The 14,105-nt window shown below is 40.8% G+C and overlaps 1 protein-coding gene across 1 annotated transcript in view; it reads left to right on the plus strand.

Moving 5' to 3' along the window:
- The window catches only part of SPOCK1 (SPARC (osteonectin), cwcv and kazal like domains proteoglycan 1), a 410,736-nt gene that overhangs the window by 229,817 nt on the left and 166,814 nt on the right, over positions 1-14,105 (plus strand).

Raw genomic sequence — 14,105 nt, forward strand, 5'->3', positions numbered from 1 at the left:
GTTGCATCCTTTCGTTTTAAAGCTAAAATATACTGCAATAGATGCTATTGTATTTCTTTGTTGCATTTTCAAAAAGTAGCATTTCCAACTAACTTGATAGTTGCAGTACAGTGATTTAATAGACAAATTAAGGCAGCAATTCTGTTCAGCCTTACATGGGAGTATGACCTATTTGACTTATTTCTTAGTAAACATGAATAGGGTGGGGCTGTATGACTTTATTCTACTGTTTTTGCACTTTCGTGTAAATCTGCTTTACATAATCTGTTAACCATCTTGGAACACTGAAGGGCTAAGGTTTGTACAATTAAACAAAAAGACAGCTGCAGAGAAAGCAAGATCCATCAGTTACCCATCAACCTCTGACAAATACAATGGTACCTCGGGTTACATACGCTTCAGGTTACATACGATTCAGGTTACAGACTCCGCTAACCCAGAAATATTACCTCAGGTTAAGAACTTTGCTTCAGGATGAGAACAGAAATCGTGCTCTGGTGGTGCAGCGGCAGCAGGAGGCCCCATTAGCTAAAGTGGTGCTTCAGGTTAAGAACAGTTTCAGTTTAAGAACGGACCTCCGGAACGAATTAAGTACTTAGCCTGAGGTACCACTGTACATGGGGTTTTAGCCAATGCTGTGTGAACAGAGTTCTGCTTGAGCAATCAGACTTCCTCTCCTTGTGTGTCCCTGAATCCTGCTCTGGAGGGTCTCCCAACCCCCTGAAGCAGTTTTTGAGGGTGCACAGATGAGAAGTGAGGAAAGGGGAAGTCCCGTGGCACAAGCAGGTCTGCTGTGCAAGTGAAATAGTAGGATTGGATTGCAACCCACTGAATGTAGATAACTTCAAAGCAGAAATCAGGCCATCCAATTGTTTTCAAAGTTCTGTTCTGAAAGTTGGGCTCTTTTCAACGGCTTGACATCATACGCCACTGGTTTGGTGATTCATGTCTTGTTATTGGAGACAAGGAACTTGTTTCATTGTATCCAGGTGCGCTTGCATACAATGTGTTTCCTCTGAGCCTTGTTCACTACTTTTCTGTTTTGACATGCTGATTAATTTTCGGGATGTGAGGAAGATGTGACTCTTCATGAGATAAACTGAAGTGTGTGCCACACATTGATTACTTAGACAAAAAAGGACCACAATTTTGCAAGGTGCATGTATTCTCAGTAAGTCCATAGATTGCTTGGATGTCATTTGCATTCTTGAAAACATTAATATTATTAATGCACATAAATGTTCATATCAGCGTGAAATTCAGGGCTGTATATTTGTCATATTCATTGTGTTTATCTCAGGCATCCAGCCTGGTGTTTTATAGCCATCACCTTTTATAGCTGCCTCTCATATACCTTTTATCAAACAGGCTGTTATTACTTAGGTTTCTTATCACAGTTGGGAAGCAAATCTGCCCAGTCCTTTTACAGTATCTTTAGCGTGGATATCCATCAGCACCTTCATACTTCAACAGTGAAAGGTTATTTTGGAAATGCCAATGTAAATAAAATAAGTGCATTTTCCCTCTCTTTCTTACTGTTCATATGCTATAGTTTATATAAAACAAAGCATGCTGCAGAAGAAAATGAGTAACCCAACAACTTAGTCTGTCTAGGTTGTATTCAACGTACTGCTGAGTCAGGGTCCCATTAGCCAAAGGATTACTCCCTCCACATGCCCCCTAATTCTCTTCTAAGGGTTCCTCCAACCCTCCAGAGCAGATTTGGGGGACGTATGAGGTATGTGCAGCAAGAGGGAGGAGTCTCATTGGACTAGCAATACTCCTTGTGCTAACAGGACAACTTAGTTGCATACCACCCTCTATTTTATTTTTATTTTTTACAATGTGAAGTTTACTTACTTGAAATTAATTCCTTCGTGTGTCTGAAGCATTCATATCCATGATCATACATTAGTTAGAGCCATTTCTATATGCAACAATGAGCTGGAGAGTGTTAATCAGAGCCTCTCTCTTTACAGTACAGTGGTACCTCGGGTTACATACGCTTCAGGTTACAGACGCTTCAGGTTACAGACTCCGCTAACCCAGAAATAGTACCTTGGGTTAAGAACTTTGCTTCAGGATGAGAACAGAAATTGTGCTCCGGCGGCACAGCAGCAGCAGGAGGCCCCATTAGCTAAGGTGGTGCTTCAGGTTAAAAACAATTTCAGGTTAAGAACGAACCTCCGGAACGAATTAAGTACTTAACCCGAGGTACCACTGTATATGTGCTGCAGGAGGGGCACTGAGAGTTTCTTTTACTAATGAAGCAGGGTGGTTTATACCAGGATTTGTAGAAGAAACATACAAAAACTAACTTATATGGAACTTATTTTTTCCTCTAATTGGTGCTACTAAATAGCATTTTGTAAAAAAAAAAAAACCAACAACCAATATACAGTATACTGTAACATTGCTATTGAGATCTTTAGATTACTTCTTCATCAAGCCCCATGTAAACTGTAATCAGGGCAATGTCTTGACTTACTAAAAGGCATTAAAAACATGTTTTATCTTGAATAACTATTGACTGCATTGCTGAATGCTTGTTAGGACAAAGGATTAATGGTTTGGTCTTAAGGGTTCTGTTCCCTCTTTGTCACTGCCATTGCTATATGTAGGTCTTGCTCCCATGAAGGTTATAACATTGGATTTTAATAGCATTTTAATTGGGCATTTCATCTTTTTTTATCATTGTCCTCCCAAAGATGTCAGGATTCATTTGGCTATAAATACAAATAGACTGGGCAGGGGGACATTTTTCTCAAGACCACCAGTATTCTGATCAGCTTTTATTTTTTCACCAAGGCAATGTAAACTTTTCCTACATCAGCTTCTGTGGAGGACCTACCCAAACAAAGGGGAGTTGTTTAAGAGCTTTTATAGGGACTGGGACCCCATATATTTGGCTAGTTTGGGGTACATGCCTTTGCAACTCTTTTGACTGACATTTTCAGACTCTGCTGATATTACTTGTTTTCAGACTGTATTTTTATTTCTCACACAGCTTTTCCTGGCTGCCTGAGTACTCTGGGACACAATAAGCCACACAGATAACTAATATATTGTTCACAGATTCCAGACTAGATTGAGGGGAAAGTTGAGCCAAACAGCCCTTGACAGACATGTGATTCACCATAAGTAAATAATAATAAATAGTGTCTGTTTCTTTCCCATTTTTAGAGACTGTTTCTCAGTGACAGGGATTTTCTCACCTACTTATTCTTGTTAACTCATAAGATGTCCATTTGCATTAGTTGCTCTATGTGGGCAAGATGGCAATATACACAATGCAGAGCTGTACTGTAGGGCAGGGATGGGAACCTTAAGTCCTGGCGCCAAATGCAGCCCCAAATCCAGCTTTGTGAACCCCCAGGCCACAGTCTTCATTGACCCTGCTCTGTGGCCTCCTTGAGTGCGTTTGTAATCATGCTTCTTGCTTGCCTCAAGAGGGGAGATGTGGGGCAGCTGTAGAAACCTCTTTGCATGGCTGAAAGATAGCCTACTGCACCAAGCTGTAAGTCACACCCCCATTGCCCCATCACCTGAGAGTAAGGGTGTGGTGCCAAGGAGACAGGCAGTCACATCGTGCATCCGTAGCAGCAACCAGTTGAGAAATGACTGCTGGGAGGAGCATGGGGAAGAAACACCATGGTGCATCTGCAGCAGCACAACCATCATCTGCCCCAGCTGCAACAAAACATGTCTCTCCCGCATTGGTCTTTACAGCCACAGCAGGTGCTGGAACCATCCAACAGCTTGACCTCACCCCCAAATGTGCACACCTCCATTGTCTCTCGAGACCAACAGATGCCAACGAAGGGTGTGTTGCCAAGCCCCACCCGTTCAGACACACCACCTACAACATTCTAAATACATTGGATGTTTCCACAAATACAGGAGACTCCCACTTCAGACCTTCATCCTTCAGCTTGTGGAGGGCTATGATGTACTGTAGTGTGCATGTGATTTTCAATCCCCAAATAGAACTAGAGTAAAAGCTGAAAGCTAGTTGTGAGCACTGAGACATACTGGTCATGAGCGCTGAGACACACTGGGTATGTGGGTGGCACTGTGGTCTAAACCACTGAGCCTCTTGGGCTTGCTGATCAGAAGGTTGGCAGTTTGAATCCCCGCAATGGAGTGAGCTCCCATTGCTCTGTCCCAGCTCCTGCCAACCTAGCAGTTCAAAAGCACACCAATACAAGTAGATAAATAGATACCGCTGTGGCGGGAAGGTAAATGGCATTTCTGTGCACTCTGGCTTCTGTCATGGTGTTCCGTTGCACCAGAAGCGGTTTAGTCATGCTGGCCACATGACCTGGAAAGCTGTCTGTGGACAAACGCTGGCTCCCTCAGCCTCAAGCAAGATGAGCGCCGCACTCCATAGTCGCCTTTGACTGGAGTTAACCATCCACGGGTCCTTTACCTTTACCTTTTTTTTTACCTTGGGGGTCTGATATGAGGTAGCAGGTCTGGTGCCTACTGGGGGTGAGTATGCTGCTTGCTTCCACTTAATTTCTAGTTGTATATTTATTAAGAAATCAGTTATTACAAAAAATGCCATAAGCTCCTGATAATATTTTCTCCAAAAAGGAAGCCAAACCCGAGGAGTGTTGCTCCTGGAACGTCTCAGATCTCAGGGAAATGGGGAGTGTGTAACATTATTTTCCTTCAGTCATTTCTGAACAGATGTTCTTTCTTTGTCTTACACCAAGAACAATTTCAAAGGGATTATTTGAGGCAACTGTTCTTGACATTTCATTATATAAAAGTCCTTTTGCTTTGGAGTGATCATGCTAGTTACAGTAGGGCAATATTGAAAACAGAGAGTGTTTACATAATGCCATATTACCTTTGATTGCCGGCTTTTAAAGAAAAGCTATACTGTATCGTTGTGAGCTGGATGGATTTTCTTAATAAAAGGATGCCTGTGAAGCAAAATCAAGTTCATAAATCATCTTGCAAGTGTGTTATAAAGTTCTGTAGAATTGTGCCTCTATCGCAGAAAGCTTTTGGGAGTATTTATTTGTTACCACCGTCACATGTATGAAGAATAGATTTGCTGTGTTGTGTGTTTAAAACATATCCTAGAGCTACAATATACTCTTAATATGCGAGCCCTCCAAAGGATTTCTACTTGAAAAAAATTTCTCTCGGGTCTTATGTCTGTCTTTATAGCACCTATATATAAGCATGAAATATAATGGGAAAGTAGTTCAAGCACTGTTGTTAGCTCTTTGTCCAGCAATGATTTGTATTAAGTTACTCATTTTGCAATAGGTAAGGGACAGAGCAGCCTGTATTATTCATAGCAAAATGTTCTGCTCTCTGGATCATAAGAAGGCAAGACAAGTAGGGGTCTGAAATGCAGCTCACATTGTGTGTGTATGTATGTGTTTCTATTTATTTATTTATTTATATACCTACCTATAACAAATTCTGGTTGGTAGTTTGTTAAGGACCTAGTACAGTTGTTGGCGTTTACTTCCCAATTATTTCGATAGCTCTGAGAACGAGCTGCAGAGGATTTATAGATTTAATAAGGGGCTTAGAAAGCTATGAATAACAAAAGGTCAGCTGGAAAACAGTGAAAGAAGATACTCTCCCTGCATTTCACCCTTTAATACTTGAAGCCAGAAATTTGCTTGGATAGCTTGGCTTTGGACAGGAATTTGAAACACTGTACATAGATGGAAGAATCTTTTAATCTTGCCTTGGGTTTAGCTGACCTTTTGCCTGTCTTTCAGCCAGTGTGGCCTCTCAGCAGGTTTTGGTAGCCATAGAAACTCTATATCAAGTGAGTTGTTGACCTTGACTTTAAACTTGCTCCCAACCATGACATTCCTGTGAAATGTTCTTAATTCCTCTCATCTGTTGTGAAAATTTGTATTGTTTCATCTTGGTCAGCTTAGTGAAATTTCACAGGCCTGGCAAACTCTATGCTCCCACCAAAGAAAAAGAAAGTTCACCTTTTCAGGGGAGGTGTTATTTTTATTCTTTTAATTCCCTTTTCTGTAGTCCCAAAACAGACACGCACACATACACCCTGATACCAGATGAATGGCAGCTGTATGGGAAAGATTTGTACAACTGGCACTACCCATATGGTGCCCATTCTTTAAACATTACCACAGAGCTTTGGGATGAAGCTATGGAAGGGTGGCTGCTACACAAGTTCTGAATCACAAAAGGGCACCAAAAAAAGAAAAAAACAACAGTTCCCAAGCCAAGAGAGAATACACATTTTAATATTCTGAGCTCCTTCCATTCTGAGCAGAAGAAAAGTATTAAAAAACCATAGTTGTAACAGACGCCTGTTGGTTGAAGAAAATATTAACTGACTCAAAGATGCAGTCAAAACCAACTCCACAGGAGAGCAATTTCTGCAAGATTTTGGGGGGGACCCCATGAGGGGCTTCATACTACCTCACAATTCATGTACAGTTTCTTAAACTGTGGGTTGCCCTCTCCCTGCACGCAGCACTTGCACACATATGTACGATTGGATCCAATATACAAGCAGAATGGGTATTCGCTCATGCAACAGCATTTTGCCTTTCTTGCCTCCTCCTCCCCTGCAGCCTCCCATCTTGGGGAACACTCTGGGCAGATTCCGGGGGCAAGAATGTCTGCAGAAGGGAGGAGGATAAGGTGAAATCCCATTGCACAAGCAGAATACTGAATTCAGCCTTTAGTTTACTCCTGGAGCACTTACAGTATTGCTCATGTGAGAGAGCTGCATTAAAAGGAGTCAGTCGCAGGTTAAGGACTCTGTAGACCAGTTGCTTGTTCATGTGACACACAGCACAAGTATTTTGCTTCACTGCATTTAATTTTTTTACTGAAAATATTGCTGTATTTCACAGGCAAGCAGAAAATAAGCATGTAATCATAGCCAAGCAAACCTGTGTGTTTAAAAATCAGTAGGCACCATTCAAATCTCCTATTGGGGCCTCAGAAAAAGCATAAAAACTGTGTCTTTCCAAAATGTGTCTTTCCAAAACGAGCTGTCGTTTTCAGTAAAAAGTGAAGTGAATACCTTATTTATTTATTTATTTATTTATTTCAAATCAATGGTTATATTCCCATTAAAGAATCTGCATGAAATGATTAAGTCACATGCCTTGACTCCTGGCCTACTTATGCAATCAAACGAAAATTGGATTGGGAATGACTCTGCTTCTGATAGCAACAGACTGCTCTTCTGAAGAAAACGCCACATCCTATACTGAGTGAATATAGAACAGTCTGTGCATTCCTCCATTTTGCAAACATATGGCCTTATGTTTCTCTGTCAGTTTTAGTGAGAATCACCCACAGAGAGAGAGACAGCTTACAATAATTTCTAAACACTGCAGGAATCTTCTGCTCAGATATTAGATTATATATTACACCCTGTTGTCTCTCAGAATTGTTTCTACAAATTATGTATCTTGACGTGGTAGATGCAACTCCAGCATATAGGTATGGTGGATTCTTTGATACCAGCATACAAATGAAGGGTGGGTGGGTGTGGAAACGTTGCCTTGTTTGAATTCTGTGGAAATGAATTAATGAATTCTGAGTCACAGTGGTAAAGGGCGCTTCCTTTGAGTGGCGTGGCAAAATTTTGACTATTCTTTCATAAAACTGAAGTGCAGCAAGGAAACTATCCATGTAACATCACCACTGTGAGCTGCTGTACCACCTTATAATAGCACTTATTTGCATTTCTCTTGCCAGGTCTTCATGAATAAATCCTTCATGCTCTTGTCTTCCATCTCTTCTTCTTATGTGCCGAGATTTGCAACTGTTCGCTTCAAAGCTTTCACGTTCAACGCTTTAGGACACAAAGAACTGTGATGACAAAATACAGGATTTGTTTCTCTTTAATCTTTTTCCCATGGGTTGCCTTCCCCTACAGATGATGAGCATCTGCTCCTAGAAACTGATTAATGGCACATGATCCATCATTAACATATTTCAGAAAATGTCTCTTATACTGTGCACAAGGCAGATGGGATTGAGGTGTTGTCTCTTAAAAGTGTGGCCTGGCATAGTCCTTTAAAGTGCTAAAGAAGTACTATCAGTCCTAGGAAGTGTTGAATGCTCAAATAATCAGAAAGAAAATACCACCTTTTTGTTTTTGTGCATCCCAAGTTGGTGGAGCTAAGTACCATGGTGGTATGACAGTTTTGTTTTGTTTTCTTATTCTGGCTAAGCAATTGGTAATCCAGTATGGTGCCCTCCATAAATTGTTGAACTACATTTCCTGTTATCCCTGATCATTGGCTTGGTGGGAGCTGGAGTCTGGTCATATCATTCCTAACAATGAGGAGAATCAGAAGTTCATTTGCTTACCATGATAATGATATGGAAATTATTTATGATTCAAGTATATAAATAAGTTATAGCTCTCCAGTTCATTCTGCATAGGCCCTAGTACTTTGCTACTTTGAATATAAAGAAATCTGTCCTAAACTACAGTGGTACCGCAGGTTACATACGCTTCAGGTTACATATGCTTCAGGTTACAGACTCCACTAACCCAGAAATAGTACCTCGGGTTAAGAACTTTGCTTCAGGATGAGAACAAAAATTGTGCTCCAGCGGTGTGGCGGCAGCAGAAGGCCCCATTAGCTAAAGTGGTGCTTCAGGTTAAGAACAGTTCCAGGTTAAGTACGGACCTCTGGAACAAATTAAGTACTTAACCCAAGGTAGCACTGTATAGGTGAAGCATTTTTTATTTGGCTAATTTTTAGCTATTGTTCTTTCTATGCATGAGAGGAGACAAGTGATAAATTTGAATGTTGCTATGCAGCAATGAATCTGAAGTGCTGTGATGAGTCAGCAACAGAGGGTTTTGTTTCCAAACTCTTCTTACAGCTAAGCTGAACCTGTGCTTTCAAGTTTCTTCAAATTATACATAAATGTTTCCTTAATGGAAACTAATGGAAGGTTGGCACTTAACCCCATAATGAACTTCTGATCCACGTTCTCATTACCTTCTCCTACAGACTTAATTGTGTTAAGGTGCCAAAACTATTGACACTTTTTAAAATGTTTATTTTGAAGACTTCCAGTGACTTGTGCTAAATGTACCATATTCAATACACTTGAACCAGTTGTGCTCAGTTACCCAGCCTACATTTCAAAGGGGTGTTAATGCAGAAGACTATTGTAGTTCTAAATACCTGAGCCAACACTGAGCAGCTACAATACTCAGCTCTGGGGAGAGGACTGAGGAAATTGCTAATTGTGAGACAGTCATCCGCAAAGTTAATATTGGTGATAACTGAGCTGAAATGTGGAACAAACAAAGGTTCCAGTGATTGGTTCTTAGATAACTATTCCAGAGTAGCTGCAGACTTTGCTAATGTGCATATGAATGTGGAACTTGGTGGCTGCTCTAGTAAGTGCCTTTTCTTATAAAAGCAATGTGTGCATTTGTGCTTGTGTATGTATTTCATATATTTCACATGTGTATTTATTTATGCACATACTTTCTCCACCATTTTATGTGCCCACTCCAAGTGCCTTGACTCAAATGCTTCCATTTTGCCTCCCTGGGAAGGAAAGCTAATAGAGATGTAGCTAACCAGGCAGATCAAGTTTAAAAATTGCCTACTGAAATGCTCCACTGATGGACAAGTGTGTGGTTCAGCTAGTATGGGACCTCCTCAGATCATAAATTCCAAGCCTTTCTCCTGTTGTAACCAAAGCCTCACTATACTGCCCTTTTGAATTGGCCATTGAGAGTCCTGAAAAATTAAATGACACTATACAATAAGTACCATAAATACCACTGCAACCTAGACAGTGGGAAATAGCTCTCCTATTTCACAACATCAGGCCTGCTGGATCATGCCATCTAGTTTAGCACCCTGTTCTCACAGTGGTCAATCAGATACCCATGGGAAGCACACAGGCGGCACCTTTGTTTTCTGTAACTCTTGATTAAACACCAAAACACACACTTCTCCTGTATTTGTGCAGTCAGTATTCACAGGACTGGAACCCACACTAAAATGGATCTAGATAACCCCATCTTTTCTAAAATCTTCTACAGCTGAGCCACATGATGAGGCACTTCATTCAAATAAATCTTGACTAGCCAGTAGTTGGCCATATCAGAAGAGTCCACTGTTTTAAATGGTTGAACCATTTCTTCCTTCAGAGCTGGCATTTTCTCCATCCACCCATTCTATTCTGTCTTGGCAACTCTGGTTAGCAAAGCTGGGCAAGTACTGAGAATGCAAGTCATCATACTTCCTAAGGACAACAAAACAGTTATCTCTGTATAAAATAGATCCTGAACAACAGGGCAAGCAGACTCTTCATTTAGCAGACATTGGGCCACAGACAGCTGCCCGTGTCCCATCTCTGACACTTCTCCCAATTGAATTATGCAAGCTCTGAAGAGTGATTTGTGTTGAGATGCAGCAACGAGCCTTCTTTGCTGATGGGCAATAATTTTGCTGCACCACTGCATCAGGAGTGATTCAGTGAGATATAGTCATGCGTGATAGCGAGACAAATTAAAATTCCCCACCCCAGTGAAGTCTGACATTAAGGACACAAGGTTCAGAGCAGTAAATTATGCAAATGGGTAATGGGTAACCTCCTTTGTGGGTGGTGTATTTTGGGCTTACAGGAGCAATTATTCAGTGCAATCCAGTGCATGTCTACACAGAAGTAAATCCCACTGAGTTAAATTAAGATTATTCCAAAGCAAAAGGGTAAGCCTGCCTTGAACATAGTGTGACTTAATTCTGAGTAAGCATGTTTAGGTTAGCACTGGCAATTACTAGATTTATTCCTTAACAGCACCCTACCTTGTGTATTATTGCTTTGGATTGACAGTTTAAACAGTTCATCCTGATGGGTTCTTCTAGAAATGGGGGGGGGGGCAGAGTTTGCATGCGTAAACAGCAACAATATACAAGATAGTCATTATGACAAAGTAACTGATTATGTACATTTTACACTATCAGCTGATTGTTGGCACTTGCAATGCCTGACTGATTATGCCTGACTTGATAGCATGCCTTCAAAGTCCATTTGCAGCCACAGTTTGGTCTCCAGCTAACCCTGCAATTGGAAATGAAAAACATCTGCTTGCTGGCATTGTTTGAATTCAAGCCACACCTGAAAATGGAGTACTTTCCCATCTCTTTGCAGATATGGTTTAAATGAAAACCTGCAAACAGACTTCAAAGGGGTCCTGTGCAATCAGTGTTAATCAGCTCCACTGGTGCTGAGAGCAACCTCCTTTGAAGTTGTCATCTGACACCAGGTTTTGACAAATGGGAGGGCCCGCTCTCCTATCAAATTTGCTATTGGGGGAGGTAAGGATCCAGCCCACCAGCCAGATCAAACTCCACTTCTTTATGAGCAAAGTTGTTTGTAAACCAAATTTTTGGTCTTTCACCTTCCATTTTACATTGCCTGTCACGCCTCATTTCCAATGCTACCTAAATTTTGAGTATCTGGTGTATTGTGTCAATATGACTTCAAAACTTTCTGCTGAAACCTGCTTGATGTAGATATTTACTAAAGGGCTAAAAATGAGGTAGAAAAGGGAAGATATTAGTAAAGGATGGAATGGCGTCTTTCTGAGCGGTGGCAGAATGAAACTTGGCTTGAGAATGGTTACTGCATGAGATTTGGCTCCAGAACATTTCTCACAGGGTCAGATGATCAAAGTCTCAAATGGTTTCATTCCTCTTTCTATCCACTACTAATTTATCCTTGTCAGACATAATTTATCCCTGTGCCTCATAAGCATACATCTGAGATCATGCAGTTTCCCCCTTAAGGATAGATGAAAGCCAATGTGAGGAACTCATTCACCTCTGTGAAATGCTGTGAATATGTATTATAGGTGGCAAAGTGCAGCTATTCTGCATATTAAATTGACATGTAATTAGATTAATTGGTGTGACTCTTCTGGGATGCCATGCCATGGCTAATATGCATGTGGTACTTCTTCTGAAATACTATTTGCACAGTTTTAGAGCAAGAGAAAAGCATTTCTAAAATTTCTTGGAAGATGGCTCTCTGTTAATCAGAACATGAATTTATGCACTCTTTATTTACTCAGAAATCTATATAGAGTGTCAGAAAGAGTTAAAGATTTCAGTGTAGCACTTAATGTGGGGAAGCACATTCTAAAATGCTTGAAAGTAAGACAAACCATTTCCATGCCATGAATCCCATTTTTCCAAATAATAAGTTGTATTGAAAAATGTAGTAGAAACTTATAAATGTTTGTGTAATTACAATAGTTCTCACCTCAACAATGAAGCTTTAGAAGGCCATGGAGGGCGGACTCTCGGGCCCTCTCCTCTTCTACAACAGAGGGACAACAATACTGACCTTAAAGATAAATGAAGTAATAAAATGTCAATTGCTTCACGCTGCACAATTTCACTAAATAACATGAAAGCAGGACCATACTGCTGTCTCTCATTGAGTGAGCAGCCCAAAGCCTGATAGAACCTGCAGCACGTTAAGCCTTCTGCACTAGACAACAGTTTGGGAGGGTGGCAGAACAACCACCAATGCCTGCTTGCAGACCACCCATCACCCACTTGTCCACTGCCCACCCATGGCTGCAATTCAAAGTGAAAGCCAGGTCCAAGCCCACGGACTTCATCCTACATAACTTCATTCAGCAGGTGAGGAGGAAGCAGCAACACACCTGCTGACATCAGCACACCTGCTAGCTGTGTCTTCCAGTGTCCAGACATTTGTCCAGGAGGTGATAAGAGTTTCTGAATGCACTGAGGAGTCTTTCATACATTCAGCCATGCATTCATAGACTTACACTGACAGTGAACACATGGACAATGGAGGCAGAGCAGGCAAGAAGGATGCCGTGCCCGCCTGGTGCATTCAGTATCCACACAGAATGAGTGTATTTGAAGCAGCTTGGATAGACAGCAACAATGCAAAAATTGGTCCAATAATAATACTGCCCTTGAGTTTCAGGCACTTCCCTTCTTCTACCCTTCTGTTATGTTCACATATTCATGCTGCATACAAAAAAGGTTTATCATAAGTTAAATGGGACATTTTCACAGGAGCCCCATCTAATTGTTGGCAGAACATCAGTGGACTGCTTACAGTCCCTCGAGATCTTTTTTTGGATGTGAAAAGGTTTTAATCCTTGTGTCCTGGCAAAATTCCAGATTTGTAATTATTTTTCTTTCTGTGGAATTAAAAAGACAGCCTGCAGTTTAACCACGATATGACATTTATTAATTCCTTTGAATCTACATCCTGGATCGGTGCTGCCTTGCTCTGCCGAGATGGGTACCCAGGTGTAATTGTATTTAACTGGCAAATGGAGCGTCATCCGCATGTGTGTACAGAGAACTTCAAAGGTTCTTTTGGATTCTTTGTGAGTTAATGTTTAAAGGTGTGATTGCTGCAATAATGATAGTATCTCTATTCTACACTAGTATTTGCATGTCATGCTGGCACTAGCTAGATCTGGCATGCTGTGTTTTTGTTGATTTTAGAATTATGCTGAATACAAGAAATCACACATTGTAGTAATACAAGATTGCTTCTATTATATGGGGCTGAGCAATCACTACATGTCCTGCTGCACAGTAGCAATCATTAAGTAGCTGGCTGTACAATTGTTATTTCAATAGATAACTGTGGCATTTTGCTACGGTCCAGAGTTCCATGCATGATAGACTGGTGATATTCTAAGCAGCATTCTTCTTTAAAAAAAATCTTGTGTGATCTATCTAAAAATAGTTTTAAAAATCAATTATGATGTGGATGTTAAAATCAAAGGAAAAATGCATAATGGATACAGAAAGCAGTTTTTCATGCCAAATATTTTGGAGTCCAGGGAGAATTGTTATTTGGCACCTAGTTTTTCATGCAACCTGTTTTTGTTTCTGTTCCTCACCCTGAGCAGTAGGGCACCTTCACTACTTTTTTATTTATTTATTATATCAATTGCTATTGACTCTGTACCTATCTATGATCTAATAATAAATAGTTATGTCCCACTTAAATGGTGACATGGGGAGGCAAGAGGTGGATTCATGTAGCTGCGAACAGTTCTGTGATTCTGCAGATCCAAGCAAAAGTGTATGTAA

The sequence above is a fragment of the Podarcis gaigeae genome (assembly GCF_964106915.1).
Source record: "Podarcis gaigeae genome assembly, chromosome: 2".
NCBI lineage: Eukaryota > Metazoa > Chordata > Lepidosauria > Squamata > Lacertidae > Podarcis > Podarcis gaigeae.